A 26,549-nucleotide genomic window follows, 5' to 3' on the forward strand; every position below is an offset into this window, starting at 1 on the left:
TTCAAATCCTTTGCCCATTTTTAAATTGGATTTTTGTGGTTTTTTGGTGTTGAGTTTTTTAATATTTGTATATCCATACACACATCTCTTAAAGAGAACTCTAATATTTGTATATTGTGGGTAATGGAAAGATATATGATTTATAAATATTTTCTCCCTTTCTGTAGTTATATTTTCATCTTTTTTCTCCAGTGCTGGGGATTAAATTCAGGGGAACTACCACCGAGCTATAGCCTTATCCCTTTTTAAACTTTTTATTTTGAGACAGGGTCTCATTAACTTGTCTAGGCTTGTCTCAGTCTTAAAATCTTTTGCTTCAGTCTTTCAAATCACTCGTGTTACAGGTGTGCACCACCATGCCTATCTACCTTCTTGATAATATTCTTTGGTACACAAACATTTTTAATTTTGATGAAGTCTAATTTATCTATTTTTTCTTTTGTTTTTCATGCTTTTGGTTTTATATATAAGAACCCACTATCGAAAACAAGATAGACAACTTACCCCTGTGCTCGCTCTTAAGATTTTATATGTTTAAGATTTTGGTTTTTATTTAAGTTGTTGATTCACTTCGATTAGTTTTGTACATGGTATGAGATAAAGATCCAACTGCATTCTTTTTTATGTAGTTGTCCCATTGTCCCATCAACATTTATTGAAGAGACTATTCTTTCTCCATTGAATGATCTTAGCATCCTTGCTGAAAATCAATTGCCCATAGATTAAATGTATGGTTTTATTGCTATCAATTCTATTCTATTTTTATGTTTATCTATCTTTTAATGCCAGCACCAGTATTTTGATTATTGTAAGTCTATTGTAAGTTTTGAAATTAGAAGTCTTCCCACTTTGTTCCCATTTGAAAAATCTTTTTAGTTTTGTCCCTCTCTCCTGCCCCAATCTGGGGTCCTTGCAATTCCATATGAATTTTAGGAAAAGTTTTCAACTTCTATTAAAAATGTATTTGGAAAATTGACAGGAAATGAACTAAACCTATAGGTTACTATTTTTTTTATTGTAAACAAATGGGATACATGTTGTTTCTCTGTTTGTACATGGCGTAAAGGCATACCATTTGTGTAATCATAAATTTACATAGGGTAATGTTGTTTGATTCATTCTGCTATTTTTTCCCTTCCCCCCACCCCTCCCACCTCTCTTTTCCCTCTCTACAGTCCTTCCTTCCTCCATTCTTGCCCCCCTCCCTAACCCTAACTCTAACCCTAACACTAACCCCTCCCACCCCCCATTATGTGTCATCATCCACTTATTAGTGACATCATTCGTCCTTTGGTTTTTTGAGATTGGCTTATCTCACTTAGCATGATATTCTCCAGTTTCATCCACTTGCCTGCAAATGCCATAATTTTATCATTCTTTATGGCTGAGTAATATTCCATTGTATATATATACCACATTTTCTTTATCCATTCATCAATTGAAGGACATCTAGGTTGGTTCCACAATCTGGCTATTGTGAACTGAGCAGCTATGAACATTGATGTGGCTGTATCTCTGCAATATGCTGATTTTAAGTCCTTTGGGTATAGGCCAAGGAGTGGGATAGCTGGGTCAAATGGTGGTTCCATTCCAAGTTTTCTAAGGAGTCTCCACACTGCTTTCCAGAGTGACTGCACTAATTTGCAGCCCCACCAGCAATGTATGAGTGTACCTTTTCCCCCACATCCTCGCCAACACCTGTTGTTGCTTGTATTCTTGATAATCGCCATTCTAATTGGGGTGAGATGGAATCTTAGGGTGGTTTTGATTTGCATTTCTCTTATTACTAGAGATGTTGAACATTTTTCCATATGTTTGTTGATTGCTTGTAGATCTTCTTCTGTGAAGTGTCTATTCATTTCCTTAGCCCATTTTCGATTGGATTATTTGCATTCTTGGTGTAGAGTTTTTTGAGTTCTTTATAGATTCTGGAGATTAGTGCTCTATCTGAAGTATGATTGGCAAAGATTTTCTCCGACTCTGTAGGCTCTTTCTTCGCACTGCTGATAGTTTCCTTTGCTGAGAGAAAGCTTTTTAGTTTGAATCTATCCCAGTTATTAATTCTTGCTTTTATTTCTTGTGCTATGGGAGTCCTGTTGAGGAAGTCTGGTCCTAAGCCGACATGTTGAAGCTCTGGACCTACTTTTTCTTCTATAAGATGCAAGGTCTCTGGTCTGATTCAAAGATCCTTAATCCATTTTGAGTTTAGTTTCGTGCATGGTGAGAGATATGGGTTTAGTTTCATTCTGTTGCATATGGATTTCCAATTCTCCCAGCACCATTTGTTGAAGAGGTTATCTTTTCTCCATTGCATATTTTTGGCCCCTTTGTCTAGTATGAGAAAATTGTATTTATTTGGGTTTGTGTCTGTGTCCTCTATTCTGTACCATTGATCCACCTTTCTATTTTGGTACCAATACCATGCTGTTTTTGTTACTATTGCTTTGTAGTAGAGGTGAAGATCTGGTATTGTGATACCCCCTGCTTCACTCTTTCTGCCAAGGATTGCTTTAGCTATTCTGGGTTTTTTATTCTTCCAGATGAATTTCATAATTTCTTGCTCTATTTCTGTAAGGTACATAATTGGGATTTTAATTGGAATTGCATTGAATCTGTATAGCACTTTTGGTAGTATGGCCATTTTGACAATATTAATTCTTCCTATCCAAGAACATGGGAGATCTTTCCATCTTCTAAGGTTTTCTTTAATTTCTTTCTTTAGTGTTCTGTAGTTCTCATTGTAGAGGTCTTTCACCTCTTTTGTGAGATTGATTCCCAAGTATTTTATTTTTTTTGAAGCTATTGTGAATGGGGTAGTTTTCCTAATTTCTCTTTCTGAAGATTCATCGCTTATGTATAAAAATGCCTTAGATTTATGTGCATTGATCTTATATCCTGCTACTTTACTGAATTCAGTTATAAGTTCTAAGAGTTTTCTGGTGGAATTTCCTGGTTCCTCTAAGTATACAATCATATCATCAGCAAATAGGGATAGTTTGAGTTCTTCTTTTCCTATTCGTATCCCTTTAATTTCTTTGGTCTGTCTAATTGCTCTGGCCAGAGTTTCAAGGACGATATTGAAAAGAAGTGGTGAAAGAGGGCATCCCTGCCTTGTTCCAGTTTTTAGGGGGAATGCTTTCAGTTTTTCACCATTTAGAATTATATTAGCCATGGGTTTAGCATAGATGACCTTTACAATGTTAAGAAATGTTCCCACTATCCCTATTTTTTCTAGTGTTTTGAGCATGAAGGGGTGCTGTATTTTATCAAATGCTTTCTCTGCATCTATTGAAATAATCATGTGGTTCTTGACTTTAAGTCTATTGATATGGTGAATTACATTTATTGATTTCCTGATGTTGAACCAACCTTGCATCCCTGGGATGAAACCCACTTGATCATGGTGCACTATCTTTTTAATATGTTTTTGTATGCGATTTGCTAAAATTTTTTGAGAATTTTTGCGTCAATGTTCATTAAGGATATTGGTCTGAAATTTTCTTTCCTCGATGTGTCTCTGTCTGGTTTAGGAATCAGGGTAATATTGGCTTCATAGAATGAGTTTGGGAGAGTTCCCTCCTCTTCTATTTTATGGAATACTTTGAGAAGTATTGGAATGAGCTCTTCTTTAAAGGTTTTGTAGAACTCGGCTGAGAACCCATCTGATCCCGGACTTTTCTTTGTTGGTAGGCTTTTGATGACTTCTTCTATTTCATTACTTGAAATTTGTCTATTTAAATTGTGTATGTCCTCCCCGTTCAGTTTAGGCAATTCATATGTCTCTAGAAACCTGTTGATGTCTTCAAAATTTTCTATTTTGTTGGAGTATAGATTTTCAAAATAGCTTCTAATTATGTTTTGTATTTCAGTCGTGTCTGTTGTGATATTTCCTTGTTCATTCCGAATTTTAGTGATTTGGGTTTTCTCTCGTCTTCTCTTTGTTAGTGTGGCTAAAGGTTTATCAATTTTATTTATTTTTTTGAAGAACCAACTGTTTATTTTGTCAATTTTTTGTATTGTTTCTTTTGTTTCAATTTCGTTGATTTCAGCTCTGATTTTAACTATTTCCTGTCTTCTACTACTTTTGGTGTTGGTCTGTTCTTCTTTTTCTAGGACTTTGAGCTGTAGTGTTGTCATTTATTTGTTGAGTTTTACTTCTTTTATTAAATGCGCTCCATGAAATAAATTTTCCTCTAAGTATTGCTTTCATAGTGTCCCAGAGATTTTGATATGATGTTTCTTTGTTCTCATTTACCTCTAAGAATTTTTTAATTTCCTTCCTAATATCTTCTGTTATCCATTCATCATATAATAGCATATTGTTTAATCTCCAGGTGTTGGAGTAGTTTCTGTTTTTTACTCTTTCATTTATTTCTAACTTCAATCCATTATGATCTGATAGAATACAAGGTAGTGTCTCTATCTTCTTGTATTTGCTGATGTTAGCTTTGTGGCATAATATATGGTCTATTTTAGAGAAGAATCCATGTGCTGCTGAGAAGAAAGTGTATTCGCTCTTGGTTGGATGGTATATTCTATAAATGTCTGTTAAGTCTAAATTATTGATTGTGTTATTGAGATCTATGGTTTCTTTATTCAATTTTTGTTTGGAAGATCTGTCCAGTGGTGAGAGAGGCATGTTAAAATCACCTAGTATTATTGTGTTATGGTCTGTTTGGTTTCTGAAATTGAGAAGGATTTGTTTGACATACATGGATGAGCCACTGTTTGGGGCATAGATGTTTATGATTGTTATGTCTTACTGATTTATGCTTCCCTTAAGCAGTATGAAATGTCCTTCTTTATCCCTTCTGACTAACTTTGGCTTGAAGTGCACATTATCTGAAATGAGGATGGATACTCCAGCTTTTTTGCTGGGTCCATGTGCATGGTATGTTTTTCCCCATCCTTTCACCTTTAGTCTATGGGTATCTCTTTCTATGAGATGAGTCTCTTGCAGGCAGCATATTGTTGGATCTTTCTTTTTAATCCAATCTGCCAGTCTATGTCTTTTGATTGATGAATTCAGGCCATTAACATTCAGGGTTATTATTGAGATATGATTTGTATTCCCGGTCATTTGGTTCATATTTAAAATTTTATTTATTTATTTATTTCTTTTTTGACACATCTTGGTTCCTCCTTTATTTGACAGTTCCTTTAGGATAATTCCTCCCTTTGCTGATTTGCGTCTTTGTTTTTTAGCTCTTCCTCATGAAATATTTTGCTGAGAATGTTCTGTAATGCTGGCTTTCTTTTTGTAAATTCTTTTAGCTTTTGTTTATCATGGAATGATTTTATTTCATCATCAAATTTGAAGGTAAGTTTTGCTGGGTATAAGATTCTTGGTTGGCATCCATTTTCTTTCAGAGCTTGAAAAATGTTGTTTCAGGCCCTTCTAGCTTTTAGGGTCTGGATTGAAAAATCTGCTGATATTCTTATTGGTTTCCCCCTGAATGTAATTTGGCTCTTTTCTCTCACAGCCTTTAAAATTGTGTCTTTATTTTGTATGTTAGGTATTTTCATTATAATGTGCCTTGGTGTGGATCTGTTGTAATTTTGTGTATTTGGAGTCCTATAAGCCTCTTGAACTTGATTTTCCATTTCATTCTTCAGATTTGGGAAATTTTCTGATATTATTAATGAACAATAGATTGTTCATTCCTTTGGTTTGTTTCTCTAAGCCTTCCTCAATCCCAATAATTCTCAAATTTGGCCTTTTCATAATATCCCATAGTTCTTGCAGATTCTGTTCATGATTTCTTACCATCTTCTCTGTTTGTTCAACTTTGTTTTCAAGGTTAAATATTTTGTCTTCAATATCTGAAGTTCTGTCTTCCAGGTGTTCTATCCTATTAGTTATGCTTTCTATGGAGTTCTTAATTTGGTTTATTGTTTCCTTCATTTCAAGGATTTCTGTTTGTTTTTTTTTCAATATCTCTAACTCTTTATTGAAATAATCTTTTGCTTCCTGTATTTGCTCTTTTAACTGTCGATTGGTGCTATCATTCAATGCCTGCATTTGCTCTTTCATCTCATCGTTTACTTCCCTAATCATTTTAATTATGTACATTCTGAACTCCCTTTCTGTCATTTCTTCTGCCATACTGTCGTTGGATTTTATTGATGTAACATCTAGATTTGTTTGGGGCATTTTCTTCCCTTGTTTTCTCATATTGTTCAAGAATCAGTGGGTCATTAAGATATTGCAGATTTCCTCTATTGACTTATAATGTCCCTGAAGATTGCTAGTATATCCCCTCTTATCCTTCAGTAGTCTGAAGTCTTGGAGGAAGTTGATAATGCGGAGCTCCACGAAGAAGCTGCCTCTCTAGGGGTGGTGACCCTCAGGTGGGGTATATTCCCTGCTAGTAGGCAGATGTGCCTCCACTTATTGACCAATGGTCATCCAAAGGGGAACTAGGCTGCGGGCTGAGGCAAGGCCTGTTTGTTCCTGTGTGTCTGGTTTTACCGTTCTTGTGGGAAAACCTCACCCAGCAGGGAAGACTCACCCGGTGGGGAGATCTTGCTGGTCAGTTCCCCTCCTAGAGGTGTCCCTCAATCTACAACTACCACCTGGGCTGGGCTGTCTTCCTCTGCAACGTTCCCAGGGGCCCGGACCTACCTCCTGGGCCTGGGAACCTCACCCTTCGCAGGCGAGTCTCCTTAGGCTGCCTCTCCCAGAGACTCTGCCCGCAGTCCTGGAAACTTCGCTCCGCCCCTAGGCGTGTCTCTGTGCGGCTCTTCCAACAAGAAGCCACCTAGCTCCTGGGGCCCTGCTCTGCACCTAATCGCCTGGCTATGTGTCCCCTCCTCTGAGCCGCCACCTGGAGCCCCGTACAATAGCTCCGAGACCCAGAGACCTGCCACACACCTCCTCCTCCGGACAGCAGCCCGGTTTCCGACGCAGTCACTAGGAGTCCAAGCAACTCACTTTGAGTCTCCTCCTCCCGCCAACCGCCCGTAGCCCTAGGCAGTCACTCCAAGTCCAAGTGACCCGCCCTGTTCCTCCTCCTCCTTCTCGGGGTAGCCCCCTGGGTGTTCAGGAGCAGTGGCTCCGAGACCAAGTGACCCACCGCGCTACTCCTCCAGGCAGGCCACCGGTGTTCAGGAGCGGTCGCTTTGAGTCCATCAACTCACCACTCGCCTCCTCCTCTGGCAACCGCCTGTGGCTCTGATGCAGTCACTCCTAAACCAAGCTACCCGCCGTGCTCCTCCTCCTCTTCCTCCGGGCAACCCCCCGGTGTTCAGGAGCGATCGCTCTGAGTCCAAACAGCTCGCCACGCAGCTCCTCCTCAGGCAGCCGCCCGGAGCCCCGGTGGTTGCTCCGAGTCCAAGCGCTGTGCTGAGCCACCTCCTCTACGATGATCCCAGTTGTCCGTGTTCACCGCTCCACTATAGGTTACTATTGCCATCTCAGAAGTATTAATTTTTTCAATCCATGAACATGGGATGTCTTTTCATTTATCTATGTCTTTAATTTCTTTCAACAATATGTAGTTTCTAGTGTGTAAGACTTGTGCCTCCTTGGTTAAAATCATTCCTGAGTATTTTATTCTTTTGGATAATATTAAAATGGAATTGTTTTTCTTAAATTCTTTGGTAGATTTTCATTGCTCTTTTATAGAAATTTAATTGTTTTTGGTGTTTTGATCTTATATACTGCAACATTTATGAATTATTTTACTAGCCCTGGTAGTTTTTCAGTGGACTTATTGGTATATTCTACATATAGGATCATGTCATCTGAAAATTCAATATTTTTTGATACTTAAATTGTCCCAGGTTTGACTAGTGAGAGACCTATTCGAACTGCCCCCCGTGTATTGTAGACATGCTTCATCATTTTGAGCACCTCATTGCTTTCTATAAGATTTCATGCTTACTTTGTATTTTCCCTGCCCTCCATGCCGAATCATCAATTTCTCCAGATGACATGGGGTTTTTTTAAGTGGAGAAGTGTAATGAGGAACTAAAATCTGAGAGTCAAATATGTTCAATGATATTAAAGGGTTACTGTTGCCATGTTCCATGAACAAAGCTAGGGAATATATGTACATAAACATATATACATAATATATGCTCACAAATGAACATCTGTATTTATTTTTATCTATCATGACTTCACATCCATAAATCTTATTCCATTCCAACTATACACAGTTCCTTCTATAATTTTCCTTTGTCATATTTCGACTTTTCTCAGATATTGAGAAATCTTGATCCTATAAGTCTTAATGTATTTATTTGATAAATCTTCCTATTTGTTCTAATTTCCCATTGTTGTTATAAACTCTTTCCCTGAACATACATCCATCTTGCTCCACTTGGACTATGTACTCCATGTCAGGTTGCTTTCTTTGTCCCCCCATAGAGATTCTTTCTAATCCTGCTATGTTCCCATGGACATTATCAACCTTTCCCACTGTGTGACTTAGATTCTGGCACTTACTTCTTGCTGGGCTACCCCTCCACAGATCACACTCTTCTCTCTATTTTTGCTCTGGTACCCCTCCCAGGGCCACTAATATATGAGAATGCCCTCCTCACCTGTTTTGATTTTAGAATTTTTCTTTAGAATAGCAAAGGAGCCACACTATATAAATTTTTAACAGGCAAATATAACTATAAACAGATCAAAAAGGAGAAGAAAAGAGGGAGAAGAAAGAATGGACCAAAGAGGGATGAGAAAAGGATAGGGATAAGAAGAATGAGAGAAGAAGAAGGAGGAAGAGGAGGAGTAAAGGGCTGGGGGCAGAAAGGATAGGCATAGGACCACAGGAAGTTAGGGAAATTACTAATATAACAGCATAGTAATTTTATTCGCCTTTATGCTCAATGGATATATGTTGTGGACTGAACATTTAATTATACCTTTCCTATTAGGTAGTCAATATTTCTCCACTTTATATATAAGCAGATGAAACTTAAGGAGGTTGAATGTTACACTAGGTCACATAGCTAGTGTGTGCTTATTTTCTAACTTTTCTGCCTAACTCAAGAGGTATGCATTTCTTCATCTAGGGATGTGAAATGCACTTCCTGCAGTGGCAGACCATCCCAGCCTTGGATTACCTTTACTGTTAGAATGTTTTATCCTTTACAGAATTGGAAATCTGTCTCCCTGAAGTTTTTCCACTCACTGGTCTTGATTTCACCCCTTGGGGATGTATAAAACAATTCTAATTGCTCTTCCACATGACAGCCCTTAAAATATTGGTGGACAGCTATCATAGCCCCTGAGTTTTCTCTTCTTTAGGCTAGACATTTCTGGTTTCTAAAACCATTCCTCTTATGAATGGAAAAATGGCTTTCTCAGAGCTTGTTACAATGTACTAATCTTCTAAGGTAAGAAGTGTTCAGCTCATATCCCAAACATACTCCATTGTATCCAGTGCAAAAGGAGGGTTTAACATTTGGTTGAAGTGAAATGGCAAGCATGGAAATCAATCTGTCTTCCACTGTGGATGTTTATGCGTCTATGAAACATAAGTGCTACAGTCTAATTTTTACATAGGCCTTTCTGCACATAAGGACAAGTCATTGGTCTAGACTCCATTCTATTGAGTAAAGTCCAGAAGTTTCCAGGTAATATCACTATCACTTTGTCATTAAGAATATGTAATATCATAAGTAACTTAATACTTTCAAAATTACCTGGAGTTCATATGTCTGATAAGAGTTTAAAATCAAGGCTATATAAAGAACTCCTATAATTTGACAACAGAAAGACAAACAGCTCATTAAAAAATGGACAAAGACCTTGAATAGACATTTCTAAAGCTTATATAGAAATGGGAAATGAGCACATGAAAAAATTCTACACATCACTAAACATTAAGAAAATGCAAAATCAATACCACAATGAAATACTACTTCACACCCATTAGGATAGTTAGAATTTAAAAAAAATATATATATATAAAAGGAGAAGTGCTGGTGAGGATGTGGAGAAATTATGTCATATTGTGTCACACATTGCTGGAGGAAATATAAAATGGTGCAGCTTGTGTGGAAAACAGTTCAACTGTTACTTTAAAGTAAGACATGGAATTACCATATGACCCAGAAATTCTATTCCTGGGTATAGACCCAAAAGAAGTAAAAACAAGTATTCAAACAAATACTTGTATAGAAATGCTCACAGAAGTACTGTTTATAATAATCAAGGGGTTGAAACAACACAAATTTCCATCAGCAGAGGAATGAATAGACACATTATGGTGTATAAAAATAATGGAATATTATTTGGCCATAAAAAAGGAATAAGTACTATTAAATGTGGATGATGCTTACTTAGTGAAAGAAACCATACAAAACATTACACTAAGTGAAAGAAGCCAGACAAAAAAGACCACACTTTGCATGGTTCCATTTACATGAAATATTCAGAATAGATAAACTTACAGAGACAGAAAGCAGATTATCCAAATTGCTGTGGGCTGGAGGGAGGGAAGAATGAAAAATAACTACTTAATGGATATGGGGTCTCTTTTGTGGGTGATGAAATTATTTTAAAACTAGATAGAAGTGATGGTTACATAGTGTTATACTATGTGCAACTTAATTTTATGTTTTGAAATTTATGTTATGTACATTTTACCTCAATAAATACAATTACCTGAAGTTCTCTGGCAGGTAAGAGGCTAGTAAAGAGGGAAAACACAGTGGTTTTCCTTATTTCTGTTACTTAAGACTGAGTTACTTGTTTTAAAAGATGTTCTAAAGAATGAAATGAAGTCAAAGTTGAGAAAAATCATGTTAATTTAGGAGTATGGTAACTGCATATTATTTGAGCCAAGGCACATGTTTTTTAGCCAGATTGTTCTGAAAATCATGCTAATTAAGTAAAATAATGGCAACTATAATGAAATGTCAACCAACATTAGGCTTCACAGATGAGTATATTTATCACTTAAATATATGGTCGTTAAATCAGGGCCTTTTCTCCATTATGTACTATTTTGGATGGAACCGATTCTTATTTTCTGGAAGAAATCAATTTTAACTAGAACCGTTGCATTTTAAATTTCCATGCAATGCAGGACTAACTTAGTATTCATTAATATTTGCCATATGTACTTTCACTCACAAGGTGTTTTCTTCCTGGATTCAACAGTCTATCAGAAAGCTGTGAAAAAGGATCATCAAATAGACAAAATTCCAACTGCCTTCCAAACAGCCAAATTTTATTTCTGCTCCACGGCCCTTGAGTGAACCTCACATATCTTTCATTGTTAATGAGCCAAATTCTCCAAGGGCTTCCACTCCTTCCTGGGGGAAAGTTAGACACTTGGCGAAGCTGTATCAATGTACAGATCGGGAGTGTGCCATCGGGTAAATTATAGCTTACATGTTCTGGGACCCTACAGGAAATTTATACCAATTCCCCAGCTGTCAAAGTTGTTCTCATAGGTAGTTGGGAAAATTAATTAAAATACTGAGTAAAATTTGCATGCACTCTTTAGATATGCTGAGTCAAAAAGCTAAAACTAGATTGCCATCTTAAAAATTAGTGGGTGAAATAAATTCCTCTGAGTTTGGAAATAACGGTAGGTGACTGTGTTTTCATTTCTAAAGAATCAGTAAGAAATACTTTTGTTTTCCTGAAGTTGGAAGATTGCATGAAAATTCTTATTATATGTATTGCTCAAAATTACCCACAGCATAGACAGCTTTCATTCACAGATCCCATTGAGGATGTTTCTCCAGGCCACACCTTCCTCTATTTGTTCATAGCAAATCATACTGGTATCCTAGAAAGATGGATGGCAATTTACTGCATGGATAATTTGCTATCTAAGTCAATCATTTTGTATGGGGCATATGAGTATCAGAAGAACTTACAGTAACTATTAAGTCAGTCAGTAAATTAGCAGGATAAGCCATTATATCTAAATTGATTTTTCTCTTCTTCCTTTTCCTTCCCTTCAATTGTCTATAAGCATATTTTTTGTGATTATACATCACTACAGACTGACAATCATTGAGTAACCAAAACAATTTCACCACCAAATCCATCATCAGGCTCATTATCACCCACATTTCACAATATGGGAGCAATGGATAAACAAAGCACTAAATAAAATGGTGTTGATCTAAATAACTTGCTTTTTTTCTTGCTTTTTTTAAGAAAAGCAAGGCTAGATTTATTTTTAAGAGAGAACATACAGCTAAGAATAAGAATGTGTTTTCTTATCCTCTTTGTTTTAAGTTTTGATCCTCAAATGTTTTTTTTTGTTTGCCTGTTCATTCCTCAATAACCCTGGTATTGCTTGTAGAATGGCACCGAGAAAAATCTGCTACTGCAGATGTTGGGGTTATTTTTCCTATTCTAGTTACCATTGCTAAGGAACAAGTCATTCCAAAATGTAAAGGCTGAAAACAGCAGCAATCGTTGTCTCACCTCTCAGGGTTTCTGTGGATTAAGAGTAGTTCTGGCTTAGAAGGCCCTTGTATGGTCAGCCAAAAAGTGCCCAAAACTGGACAGTGGTGGGCTGGATCCAAATGGTTGGCCACACTCTTTTATGTTCTTTTGAGATTTCTCCATGTGGTTTCTTTGCATAGACTAGTTTGGAATTTTGCTGAGGAGGGCAACTTTGGGGTTATCTGAAAACTTCAAGTGTGATCATTCCAGCAAACAGGGCAGAAGTGGTATCACTTTTTAAAACCTAGCCTCAGAAGTCCCTCTGCATTATTTCTATCTCATTCTTGACTGCAAGCAAGGCAAAAACCCAGCTACATTTAAGAGGAGTAGAAAAGAGGGACTCTGTTGTTCATCTTTTTTTTTCCCCATATTTTTACTGGTGCATTATAGTTCTACGTAATGGTGGGATTTGCTGTTACATATTCATACATGCGCACAATATTAAAATGCAAATTGGACAATATCATTTTCAGTATTTCCCCATTCCTTCCCCTCCTCCCTTTTCCTGATCCATTTTGATGTGGGAGTGAGAACTTTTTAGAGGTCATGTTGGTGGGAGATGTCATTACTGTCACCGTTGGAAAATATAATCTGCCCCACTTCCTTTGATCACAACTTTTCTGCTACTTTGTTTCTTTCTAAATTCCTAGTCAATATAAGCTTTTTTTCTGGTAATCAAATGCAATAATGATAAAGATTTTACCATACTCTGTCATGTATATATGGCACTGTTCTAGACACTTTATACTTGAAACAAAGAAATAGGGTTCTTTGCCTCTTAAAGATTATCTTCAAATGAAAAGAGTGTAAACAGATAAGTAATATTGGTTTTATTCTTCTCTTTCTGGTGAAATAAAGAAAGTGGGAAAAAGCAATAAAATAAACTTATTGCATTCTTTAAATCATACTCCAAAAGACCCTTCCTTTAGGAAGAGACTATGTGTTTTATATTCTAAGATACGTCACTTAGGAATCCTTCGTTTGAAAGTAATGGAATACTAACTGAATATACCATAAGAAGTGGAGGCTTTATAAAACAAGGATAGAGGAACTTCTCAGAGAGCTCAAGGACAGAAATATCACTGGGCCTCAAGAGCAAACTGGAATGAGAATTCAGATGTTGTCTGAGATTTCTTCATTGTTCAGCTTTTGCAAATTATTTTATCTACATCATAAAAAACCTGGCTAACTTCATGCTTAGGATTCCATACTCTTGTGCAGCCACACAGAGAGAAACTGGTTTCTTTGTCGTCTCTGTGTCCAAATTGGCTCACCTCACCCAGGATCAACAAGAAGTGTGGCGTGGAGTTGGAGTCAGTGTGTAACAATAACAGCTTCAGCTGTGATCATGTAGATCAGGGAGGGATCAAACCTTGGAAAAAGGTATACAGAAAATTAATTGTATAGATGTTCACTAGTCCAATATTGGGAAATACATGAAGGCTTGACCTCATGCATAGGTAGAATAAGTACATGACTATCTGGTACTATTTAAAAGCTACTAAAAGGCCCTTGTCAAATCTGAGCATCTTACCCAATAATCTATCAAAATTTTACTCTCATGTTCCCAAATTTATTTCAGAAGACAAAAGGAAGTCATCTCAACAAATATCTGATCCTCAACAAACTGGTTGTCATATTGTTCGTTTCTTTAGAACATCTTTTGAAACAAGTAACTCTCTGCCAGAGAGTTCCAGGTAATTATATTTATTTATATTAAATAAAATATATTTATTGAGGTGAAATTCACATGACATAAATTGACTATTCCAAATCATAAAATTAATTTGCATTTAGTGTATTCATAATATTATGTAATACAAGATAGCCCTATAATATCACCAACAATACTTCTTTGCCCTTAGATATACTTTCTTGGGTCGACTAGAATTATAGACTGTGAACAAGGAAATACACAAATCCTGGTATGTTATGGGAGCTGTGTCACATGTGAATATCATCAGGCACATGTATTGTAGTGGAAATAAGACCAAAAACCCTTTAATAAGAACTCTAAAGAATTTAGAGAAGTTGGGCATGGGGATGCACACCTGTAATCCCAGCAACTTTATAGGCTGAGGCAGCAGGATCACAAGTTTGGAAGCAGCTTGGACAACTTAGCAAGACCCTATCTCAAAATAAAAAACAAAAAAGAAAAAATGAAGTGTTGGGAATGTAACTCAATGGTAAATCAACCTCCAGTGCATAAAACAAAGCAAACAAACCAAAGTGTGAGAAAAGATATAAGACACATGAATTTCAATTTGATAATGGAACTTAGGGAAATGTGGTGTGAGAAGCCTTGGGCAGGGTCTAGGGGAAATGTGGGTGAGAAGCTACATCTGGGACAGAGAGGAGAGAAAAAGAACATGACCAGGAGAGAATGTTGCTGGAGGAGGTCTGAGGGAAAGGGAAAGAAGGTGAAGCCTAGAAGAGGAGCTTTACATATCTCAGAATTTTGCCCAAGAGGAGCCCTGAATGTGCAACTTCATTATCATATACTTAAAATGTTTTCATCAGGACAAATTTTTATTTATATAATGAGATTCTGCCTGTCTTGTTGACAAGTTTAATCAAACCATCCGTAAGCCATACGTACAAACCCAAAAAACAAATCTCCAATGCTTGGTAATCTCTACAGCACTTGAAAACAAAAGTGGTTCAATTCGTGTGCCAAGGCCAAATTATCTTGAATTAGCAACCAAAAGATAAGTGTAACTGTAAAATGGCAGAAACATACCATGATATTTTTATAGAGAGGTGGCATAATAAATGTCCAAAAATGAACTCTAAGTAGCTGGACAAGTATTGTGATATTTTCCATCCTTTGTATTTTGACTTTGCATTTTTGACCTTTGGGGCAATACTCACAATGTAACAATGAAAAAGAAAAAATATTGCAAATTCTCAAATTAGGTATGCTGCCACCAGTTGGGTGTATGAAATATTCATATAGTCCAAGCAATAAGGTACACACTATAAACATGGGTCTCATGGAAAATATTAGCACAGCATTCCCATCCTCTATTTAAAAAATTATTACAACAAAAAACTTTGGCCAAATCTACAAGAAGATACTTTGTTTGTAGTTTTTAAGATTTTATTTAGTAGTGTTTCAGTTTTGTCTTTTTAAAGAAAGAAATGTATGCTATGTACAATTTGGTATCAGTTTTACTCATCTTTAATTTTGTGATACCACTTTGAATTATAGCTTGTAGTCAAAAGCCATCCTACAGGTTTGGCCTCAACATCCTGGTGCTTATTATACTGGAGGTCAGAATGGCCAGGGTACTTATCTCTCAGCAAGGGCCTACTCTTTGTCTTTTTGCAGGGATTCAATTCACCTTGCTACTGTAAGATAAGTTCTTTTAGACCCTCCAGTTTACAGAAGCCCTGATTCTTTCCTCTAAAGGTAACCAAAAAATAAATTGAGAAAAACACCTCACTATTTAGATCAATAGCTTGTGTTCTCCACAGTGTTATTTGCCATGTTTCCTTAATAACATTCATTGAAGGAAACATCACAGATTATTTCTTGAGCAACTAGTACTCACCAGACTCTGTGCTAGGTGTGCCTACTGTTATATGACAGTTCAACCAAGGACAGTGATTTAGTCAACTCTTTTACTGCTGTGGCTAAAAGATTTGACCAGAACAATTTTTTTCTTTCCTGAAGCACTTTCTTCATTTTTTAAATTTGTTCTAATTGGTTATACATGACAGTAGAATGCATTTTGACACATTGTGCACAAATGGAGCATAAACTTCTCATTCCTCTGGCTGTACATGGTGCTGAGTCACACTGGTAGTGTAACCATACATGTATAGGGGTTAATAATGTCTGTTTCATTCCACCATCCTTCCCATCCCCACCACCCACCCTCTCCCCTCACTCCCCTCTGCATAATCCAAATTTCCTTCATTCTTCCCTACCTCCTTTATCCCCCCCAACTATGGATCAACATCCCCTTATAGGAGAAAACATTTGGCCTTTGGTTTTTGGGGACTGGCTTATCTCACTGAGCATGGTAGTCTCCAGTTCCATCCATTTACTTGCAAATGCCATAATTTTGTTCTTCTTTAAGGTTGAGTAATATTCCATAGTGTATATGTACCACATTTTCCTTATCTATTCATCTGTTGAAGGCCATCTAGGTTGGTTCCATAGTTTGGCTATCGTGAATTGAGCTGCTATAAACATAGATGTGACTGTGTCACTATAGTATACTGATTTTAAGTCTTTGGGTATAAACCGAGGAGTAGGATAGCTGGGTCAAATGGTGGTTCCATTCCAAGTTTCCTGAGGAATCTTCATACTGCTTTCCAGAGTGGAAATCTGCAGTCCCACCAACAACGTATGATTGTACCTTTTTAGGTACATCCTTGCCAACACATATTATTGCTTGTATTCTTGATAATTGCCATTTTGACTGGAGTGAGATGAAATCTTAGAGTAGTTTTGATTCGCATTTCTCTAATTGCTAGAGATAATGAACATTTTTTCATGTTTGTTGATCCATTGTATTTCTTCTTCTGTGAAGTGTCTGTTTAGTTCCTTAGCCCATTTATTGATTGGGTTATTTGTTTTGGTTATTTGTTTTTTTGTGCGTATTAAGTTTTTTGAGTTCTTTATATATCCTGGAGATTAGTGCTCTATCTGAGGTGTGTGTGGTAAAGACTTTTTTTCCTCATTCTGTAGGCTTTCTCTTCGCGTTATTGATTGTTTACTTTGCTGAGAAGAAACTTTTTAGTTTGAATCCATCCCATTTATTGATTCTTAATCTTACTTCTTGTGCTTTAGGAATCTTGTTAAGGAAGTCAGGTCCTAAGCCGACATGATGAAGATTTGGGCCTACTTTTTATTCTACTAGGTGCAGGGCCTCTGATCTAGTGTCTAAGCCTTTGATCTACTTTGAGCTGATTTGCAGGGTGAGAGAGAGAGGTTTAATTTCACTTTGTTATATGTGGATTTCCAGTTTTCCCAGCACTATTTGTTGAACAGGCTATCTTTTCTCCAATGTATGTTTTTGGCACCTTTTTCTAGTATGAGATAACTGTATTTATGTGGGTTTGTCTCTGTGTCTTCTATTCTGTACCATTGGTCTACCTGTCTGTTTTGGTGCCAATACCATGCCATTTTTGTTATTATTGCTTGTAGTATAGCTTAAGGTCTGATATTGTGATGCCTCCTGCTTCACTCTTCTTGCTAAGGATTGCTTTGGGTATTCTGGGTCGCTTATTTTTCCAAATGAATTTCATGATTGCTTTTTTAGTTCCATGAAGAATGTCATTGGTCTTTTAATAGGAATTGCATTAAATCTGTATAATGCTTTTGGTGTTATGGCCATTTTGGCAATATTAATTCTGTTTATCCAAGAGCATGGGAGATCTTTCCAGCTTCTAAGGTCTTCTTCAATTTCTTTCTTTAGTGTTATATAGTTTTCATTGTGGAGGTCTTTCACCTCCTTTGTTAGATGATTCCCAAGTATTTTTTTTGAGGCTATTGTGAATGGGGTAGTTTTCCTAATTTCTCTTACAGTGGATTCATTGTATAGAAATGCATTTGATTTATGGGTATTGATTTTATATCCTGCTTCTTTGCTGAATTCATTTATTAGCTCTAGAAGTTTTCTGGTGGAATTTTTTGGATCTTCTAAATATAGTCATGTAGTTGGCAAATACTGATAGTTTGAGTTCTTTTTCTATTCATACCCCTTTAATTTCTTTCATCCGTCTGATTGCTCTGGCTAGAGTTTCAAGGACAATGTTGAATACAGGCAGTAAAAGAGGGCATCACTGTCTTGTTCCAGTTTCTAGAGGGAATGCTTTCAATTTTTCTTCATTTAAAATCATGTTGGCCTTGATATTAGCACAGATAACTTTTAAAATGTTGAGATATGTTCCTACTATCCCTAGTTTTTCTAGTGTTTTGAACATGCAGAGGTGCTGTATTTTGTGAAACGCTTTTTCTGCATCTGTTGAGCTAAATCATATGATTCTTATCCTTAAGTCTATTGATGTGATGTATTATGTTTATTAATTTCCATATGTTGAACCAAACTTGCATCCCTGGGATGAACCCCACTTGATTGTGGTGCACTATATTTTTAGTATGTTTTTGTATGTGATTTGTCAGAATTTTACTGAGAATTTTTGCATCTATGTTCATTAGGGATATTGATCTGAAATTTTCTTTCCTTGATGTGTCTTTGTCTGGTTTTGGTGTCAGGGTGATACTAGCCTCATAGAATGAGTTTGGAAGGGTCCCTCCTTTTCTATTTCATGGTGACTAGGACAATTTTAAAGGAAGAAAAGTATATGTGAGGGCTCACTGTTTCAGAGTTCTTAGTCCATAGAAGGCCAGCTCCATACCTTGGGGCTCAAGATGAAGCAGAACATCATGGCAGAAGAGTATGGCAGAGGGAAGTAGCTCACATGGTGATCAGAAAGCAGAAACAGAGAGACTCCACTGGCCAGGTACAAATATATACTCCCAAGCCATGCCCCAATTCCCCAATTCCAGTAACACCCTACAACTTCAGTTACCACTCAGTTACTCCCTATCAGGGGATTAAGTCACTGATTGGGTTAAGACTCTTACAACTCAATCACTTCTTCTCTGAACCTTCTTGCATTGTCTTACATGTGAATTTTTGGGGACACAACATCTAAACCATAACAGATAGCCTATCACTTATTGACAATTCCCTCTCGGGACCAATGTTTGTCATGCTGCAAACCACATGCTCTACATTTTCATTATAGTTTCCCAGAAGAGAATCGGAAGATTCATGGCTTTTCATGTAATATATAGTACACAATCAGGACTCCATATTTGGCCATGGGATGCAAATATTCCCATTTTGGTGAGAAGCAACTGTTTCCAGAGTCTTGGTTTATCTGTACTCTTACCTTGCCATTTTATGAGTATAACAGAGAGGCAATTTATGTAAAGCCACCCACTTTCCTGATGTGTTATTTATGACAAAAGCCATCCTTCACTGTTCCATAGCAAAGTGATTAGTATGGTGGTGTGATGTTTCAGTATTGATCTGACCACCATGGACTCACCACATTTTATCCCAAAGTAATGGCTTTTAACAATAGACATTTATCTGCTACTGAATGGTGGTTTTCCAAGTGATGATGTTATGGAGTTTTTTTTAAAGTATATACATGAATTTCAAAGTGAATCATTTAGCAGGATGATGAGTGTTATCTGGAGCTTGTTACTGGAGTTCTCTGTCTTTAAGTTTCTGATAAGCCAATGGAAAATATAACTGGTGAAGGCAAATTGCTGTGGAATTTCCTGCCTGAGCTACAATTTCTCAGTAATCAATTTTAGAAATTTTAGTCCTTTGTTTTTTAAATCAAAAGTCATTATTATGTTGTGTGTTACATTCAGTTTCAGAAAAATGATTTTTTTAAGTATCACACATAGAACGTATTCCTATCTTCCCAATCTCATTAGTTGCAATCTGTGAAGGCAACTTAGGCTATTGCCACAAAGAAGGTAAAAAATAGAATTCAAAGGCATAGTCAGAATTCATCCCAGCAAATGCATCTCCACCCCATTCCCTACCACTACCAACCTCCCTCTTCCAAGTCTTGATGTAACTACCTACAGGTGGGTATAAAACTGACATATGTTTAAACTACTGAAAAATCTTTCCTACATATCAGCTCACTTACGGGAACCAATCACTTTCAGTAGATTCATGAACTTAATGCTCAAGTCACACCTATTGTTGACTCTAATATGGATACCTACATACAATAGCCAATAGGGTACCAAAGTGCATAATGAATTGCATTGGAAATATTATTGTTTTGAATTCTCTGAGTATTATATAGAGTAGCATCTCTCTTGAAAGAGGTGTGGTAATATACCCCCTGGAGTTAGGATAGCATTCATGATTTCTTTCAAAACAGACCAGTATTGGGCTAAAGAATGAAACAGAGACTTCTCAAAAAATATACACAAAAGGCCAATGAATAGATGAAAAGTACTCATTAATATTAATCATCAGAAAAATGCAAATCCAAACCACAATGAGATGTCATCTCACCCCAGTTAGAATGGCTAGCCTCACAAATAAAATAAAATAACAAATACTAGTGAGGTTGTGGAGAAGAAGAAACCTTTATACACTGCTGGTATAAATATAAATCAATGCAAACTCTATGGAAAACAGTGTAGAGATTTCTCAGGAAAAAAAAAAAAACTATAGTATGATTTAGCAATTCCACCATTGGAGTATATACCCAAAAGAAAAGAAATATTTATACCACAAAAATACTTGTACTCCCAGCAGTATTCACACTAACAAAGATGTGTAACTCAACACAGATGCCCTTCAGTGGATGAATGGGTACATAAAATGTGTTATATTTATATAATGGAATACTATTCAGTCATGAAAAAATGAAAGCCTGTCATGTGCAGTAATATGGATGGAACTAGAGACCATTGTGTTGAGTGAAATAAAGTCATATGCAGAAAGACAAATACCACATGCTCTCACTCATTTATGGAAGACAGTAAGTCAACCTTGTAGAAGTAGGCAATGAAATAGTGGTCACTGGATATGTAAAAGGTAGGGAAGGGTACAAAAAGCAATTCAGAGGGTCTTCTAGGTACTGATTAGGGTGTTGGGGGAGGAGTAAGAGGGGTATCAAGGGTGGAGAAGGGTTGATGGACATGACTAATGCACAATATATACATGTGTGGAAATATCACAGAGAATCCCACTCATTTGCATAATTAATATGTGTTAATAACTATAAGAAAATATGAAGTAGGCCGTTTTTTAACCTCAGATGATTTTTAGATATTCAATGAAAAACAATTCAGTTCTCTCTGAGCTTAAAGCTTTATCTTGTTGGTCAGGTAGCATGTTGGACATCACTTGGTTTATTAATGGAGTTCTTGCTCAGTACCACTCTCCCAGAAAATATAATGTGTATAGTTTTAGATAATAGTGGTTGCATGTAAGAAGAAAGGGCTCATGTTGGTGGTTAATTTTGTTCTTTACAAGTCTAATCAACCTAATGTCCACCATATCAAGGTATAGTGGCAAATAATAAATTTCCCTCTATAATCTACCTTGGAGATCTAGCAAGTAGAGTTGATGGGTAAACTCTAGAGAAAATGGAAATTATTTTGGTTATTGAAAAATATCAACACTAGAGAATATGAAAATTAAAATTCTATAATTCTAGGAACTAAAATGTTTGGAATCATAGATGATAAATGGAAGAAGATACAAAGATGTACTGGGTTCTTAACAGATACACTCATTCTACAATCTGAAGTAGGCAAGCAAAAGAAAAAATGATATCTACTTATATAATACCTAAATGCTAGTTCAATATTTGAGAGTTATGAAGGTGGAGATTATTGGTGATTTTTGAAAATTATTTAAGGTACAAATATATAAAAGAGCTTACTTCAAAAGAATGCAATTAGGGCAACTTTAGCCTTTGTCATTGCTTTCCCTAAAATGTTCTTTTCATATAGAGAAAAACTCAATGCAAAAATAGAACCATTTAATTCCCTATAATATCATTTTTTATACAGATATACTAAGCTCCTTCCACATCCTTTAGTAGACATCAGAGACTAATATTACTCAGGAATTATATACTCACTACACACCGTCACTATAAGGATGGGATGGTAGGTGTTGCCACCTCAGGTTGGGTTTCACAGAATATTTTCACAAAAGAGAAAAATGGGCTAGAAATTCAGAAAAGGAGGGTTTTTTTTTTTTAAGGAGGGGTTTTATACACTATTTTCACTAGAAAAAACAGTAATATTTCCAAAAGAATGACAATTAGGATTTCCAACTAAAGATGGTAGATTAAAGAAAAATAGTAGCCTCTGATTTCTCCAAAAGAACTAAAAAATTAAAGGGATATTTTAAAAAACATAAGTCTATAATGAAAAGTACACATGAGAGGCAACCAGAGTAAAAATTCTGGAAACAGAAAAGCTTATCAGCAAATAATACCTGATTAAAAATCCCAAGAAAACCCAATCCTGAACTGGCAATGGGGAAAGAGGAACAACTAAATTTCCATTGTCAAACTTTACCTTAAGAAACAATTAGATGTTAACAAATTCCCTTCTCCTCTCAATGTATTAGAGAACCAGCCTTCCCACACATTGAATTGACTGAGAATGTATTCTCTGTACAGAGGAAAATAGAGGTTTCAGGCAGAAACACCAGTCACAGTTGAGAGTTGGGCACTATACTTAAAACAGAGGTATTACTTAAAAATTTAAACAGGCTAATATAAAGAAAACAGGAGTATTAATTGAACATTAAGATTCCCAGCCTTCTTTCCTAACTCATCTCTCAGAACACCATCATCTAGGCAGAAATCCAAGAGTTTTCATTAGTAAATCTAACTGTAAAAGGAAAGACCTAAAAATAATGAAATTAAAAGTTTCCCAAAGAAATGACTCAACCAAAATGCCCTACAATGAAACATACAAGCCCAGAGTTTATAAGTAGTTTTTCAGCTTCTTGCTCTTTAATAGGCATAGATAACCAAGAATGAGAAGACAATTAGGGATAGTCTCTAATGTGAATGATGGAGCCTAAAACAACAAACAGGTACATAGGCAAAAATCAAGCAAAAGCAACTGGAGAGAGAAGGAACTGGACTCAGAGGGACATAAAAATGTTTAACTTGGAATATTAGGAGTTGGAGGGCAATGGGAAAAACCCTCCAAAATGTTAAGAAAAAATTATTTTCCACTTAGAATACTATTCTCAGCCAAACAATGAAATAATTTTGAAGGTAGCCCTTGCAGACTTGAAAAATCCCAAAATATGTCCTCTTGTCCCAAGCACCCTTTTCCAGAAAATAACTAGGGCACATCTTTCACCAAAATGGAGCAGTATACAAAAGAAAGGCTCACAATAAATATTACATAGGATCCAGCAAAAAAGAGAGGTGAAGAAAATTCCCAGAATGATCAGAATGATGATAAAATAAACCTTGACACATTCTACTTTAAAGATTTTGGAAGTTTTTTCTATTCTTTCTTTCTTTTTTTATTTTTTTGTCGTTGCCAAGAAGATGGAATTTATAGAATACATGATATATTTGAGTGTATGAAGAAGAGATTTTACATGTGAAAGAATAACTACATAGAAAGCTAAGGGGAAAAACAAACACAACTGTTAACTATGTTGTTTTAACCAAAATGATAACAGGGAAGGATGGGTAGATAGCAATAGAATATGTGTTTCTATCTGTGTAAGTTTGGAAACAGTAAAAGAAAGTTATGTCTTACTTTCAACACAGGATGTGGAGTGATTTTATCTAAAACTAAAAAATAAAGTGACAATGCAATTATCTTTTTCAGAACTGCATCATACAATACAATAGTCGCTGCTACATGGAGCTATGGAGCAATTGAAATGTGGTGAGTGCAATTAAGAAACTGAAATTTTAAATTTTTTAAATTTGAACCAACTAAAATGGTAATCATCAAATTATGTCATTTTAATTTCATACATTATTCATGCTTATATACTATTGTTATAAATATTAACACATATTATACAAATTCATGGGTTTTACTGTGATATTTCCACACATGCATATATCTCACACTGACCACGTCCATCTACCCTTCTGCTCTCTCTTCTCCTTGTCCCAGCCTCCTTCCCAGTTCTTAATAATTCCTCTCCTATTTTCAAATTGTTTGTTTCCACATATGAAAAAAAAAAAAAAAAACAGGCAATACTTGTTTTTGTCTTTCTGGCTTATTTTACTTAATATGATATCCTCTAGTTTCATTCAATTTCCTTCAGATAACAGGTTTTTATCTTTTCTTTATGACTAATACTCTATTATGTAGGTATATCATATTTTTTTTACCCACTCATTTGTTGATGGGTACATGAGCTGATTCTATGTCTTGGATACTGTGAATTGTGCCACAAAAACCTAAGTCTGTAGTTATCACTATAGTATGCTGACTTCATTTCCTTTGTGTATATAACTGGGAGTGGGAGAACTGGGTCCTTTGGTAGTTCTATTTGTTGTTATCGTAGGAACCTCCATAATATTTTTCATAGTGTTTATACTAATTTATGTTCCTACCAACAGTGTATAGCATTCCTTTTTCTCCACATCCACAGCAGCATTTCTTATTTTTTGTTTTACCATGACAGCCATTCTAACTGGGATTAAGATGGAATCACACACTAGTTTTGATTTGCATTTCCCTGATGGTTAAAGATATTGAGCATTTTTAGTATATTTATTGGTCATTTATACTTCTGCTTTTGAGAAGTGTCAGTTCAGCTCATTCGTCCATTTGTTGATAGGATTACATAGGGTTTTGTTGTTGTTTGAGTTCTTTATATATTCTACATATTAATCATCTGTTAGACACATAGCTGGGAAAAATTTCTCCTGATCTGTTGGTTGGCTCTTCACCCTATTGATTGTTTCCTTTGCTGTGCATAGTCTTTTAATTTGACATAATACCATTTGCTAATTGTTGGGTTTGTTTCCTATGCTTTTGGAGTCCTACCCAGGAAATTGTTGCTTGTACTAATATTTTGTTTCCTCTATGTTTTCCTCTAGTAATTTTAATTTTTCAGGTCTTACATTAAGATCTTTGATCCATTTTGAATTGATTTTGGTACAGGTTGGGAGATAGGGGTCTAGTTTCAGTCTTCTACATGTGGGCATTCAGTTTTCCTAGTACCATTTCTTGATGAGGCTGTCCTTTTTCCAATGAATGCTTTGGACACTTTTGTTGAGAATCTGCTGACTGAAGATCCATGGATTTATTTCTGGGTCCCTTATTTTGTTCCATTGGTCTACGTGTCTGTTTTTATATTAATGCCAGGCTGTTTTTATTACAATGGCTCTATTGTATATCTTGACATTAAGTATCGTGATGCCCCCAGTTTTGCTCTATTTGCTTAGGATTGCTTTGGCTATTCAGTCTTTTGTGCTTCCATATGCATTTTAGAGGTTTTTTTTTTTCTCATTCTGTGAAAAATTTTGGGAGGATTTTGATGAGGATTGCATTGAATCTGCAGTTTGCCTTTGGAAGTATGGACATTTTAACAATACCAGTGATTCCAATCCATGAATATGAGAGATATTTCCACCTTCTAACATATTCAATTTCTTTCTTCAGTGTTTTGTAATTTTCATTGTAACTTTCTTTCACATCCTTAGTTAGGTTTATTCCTGGGTATTTTATTTTTCTGTGGCTGTTGTAAATGGGATAACTTTCCTGATTTATTAGCAAGTTCATTATTGGGGTATAGAAAAGTTACAGATTTTTGTATGTTGATTTTGTATCTTGCAACTTCACTGAACTCATTTATTGGTTCTAATAGTCTTTTGGTGGAATCTTTTAGGATTTTATAGAATCATATCTGCAAACAGGACAATTTGACTTCCTCCTTTCTTTTTGGTATGCCTTTTATTTCTCTAGCCTAATATCTCTGGCTAAAATTTTTTTATTTTTATTTTTACAGAATGCATTTTGATTCATTGTACACAAATGGGGCACAACTTTTCATTTCTCTGGTTGTACACAATGTAGAGTCACACCATTCGTGTAATCATACATGTACTTAGGGTAATGATGTCTGTCTCATTCCCCCTCCCCCTCCTCATTTCCCTCTACACAATCCAACATTTCTCCATTCTTCCCTTACTCTCCAACTCCCCTTATGTATCAGCATCCACTTATCAGAGAAAACATTCAGTCTTTGTTTGTTTGGGATGGCTTGTTTCACTTGGCATGATATTCTCCAACTCCATTCATTTTCTGGCTAAAATTCTGAGTACTACATTAAGTGGTGAGAGTGGATACCTTTGTCTTGTTCTTAACCTCAGAGGAAATGCTTTCAGTTTTTCCTCATTCAGTATAATGTTGACAATGGGTTTGTCATATATAGTCTTTATTATGTTGAGGTAAGATACTTTAATCCGTAGTTCCTTTAAGCATTTTGTCAAGAAGGAGTGCTTAATTTTGTTGAAGGTTTCTTATTCATCTATTAAGATGGTCATGTGATTTTTATCCTTCAGTCTATTTATGTGTGGTATTATATTTACTGGTTTGCACATGTTG

This window comes from Sciurus carolinensis, chromosome X (genome assembly GCF_902686445.1).
Source record: "Sciurus carolinensis chromosome X, mSciCar1.2, whole genome shotgun sequence".
In the NCBI taxonomy this organism is placed as follows: domain Eukaryota; kingdom Metazoa; phylum Chordata; class Mammalia; order Rodentia; family Sciuridae; genus Sciurus; species Sciurus carolinensis.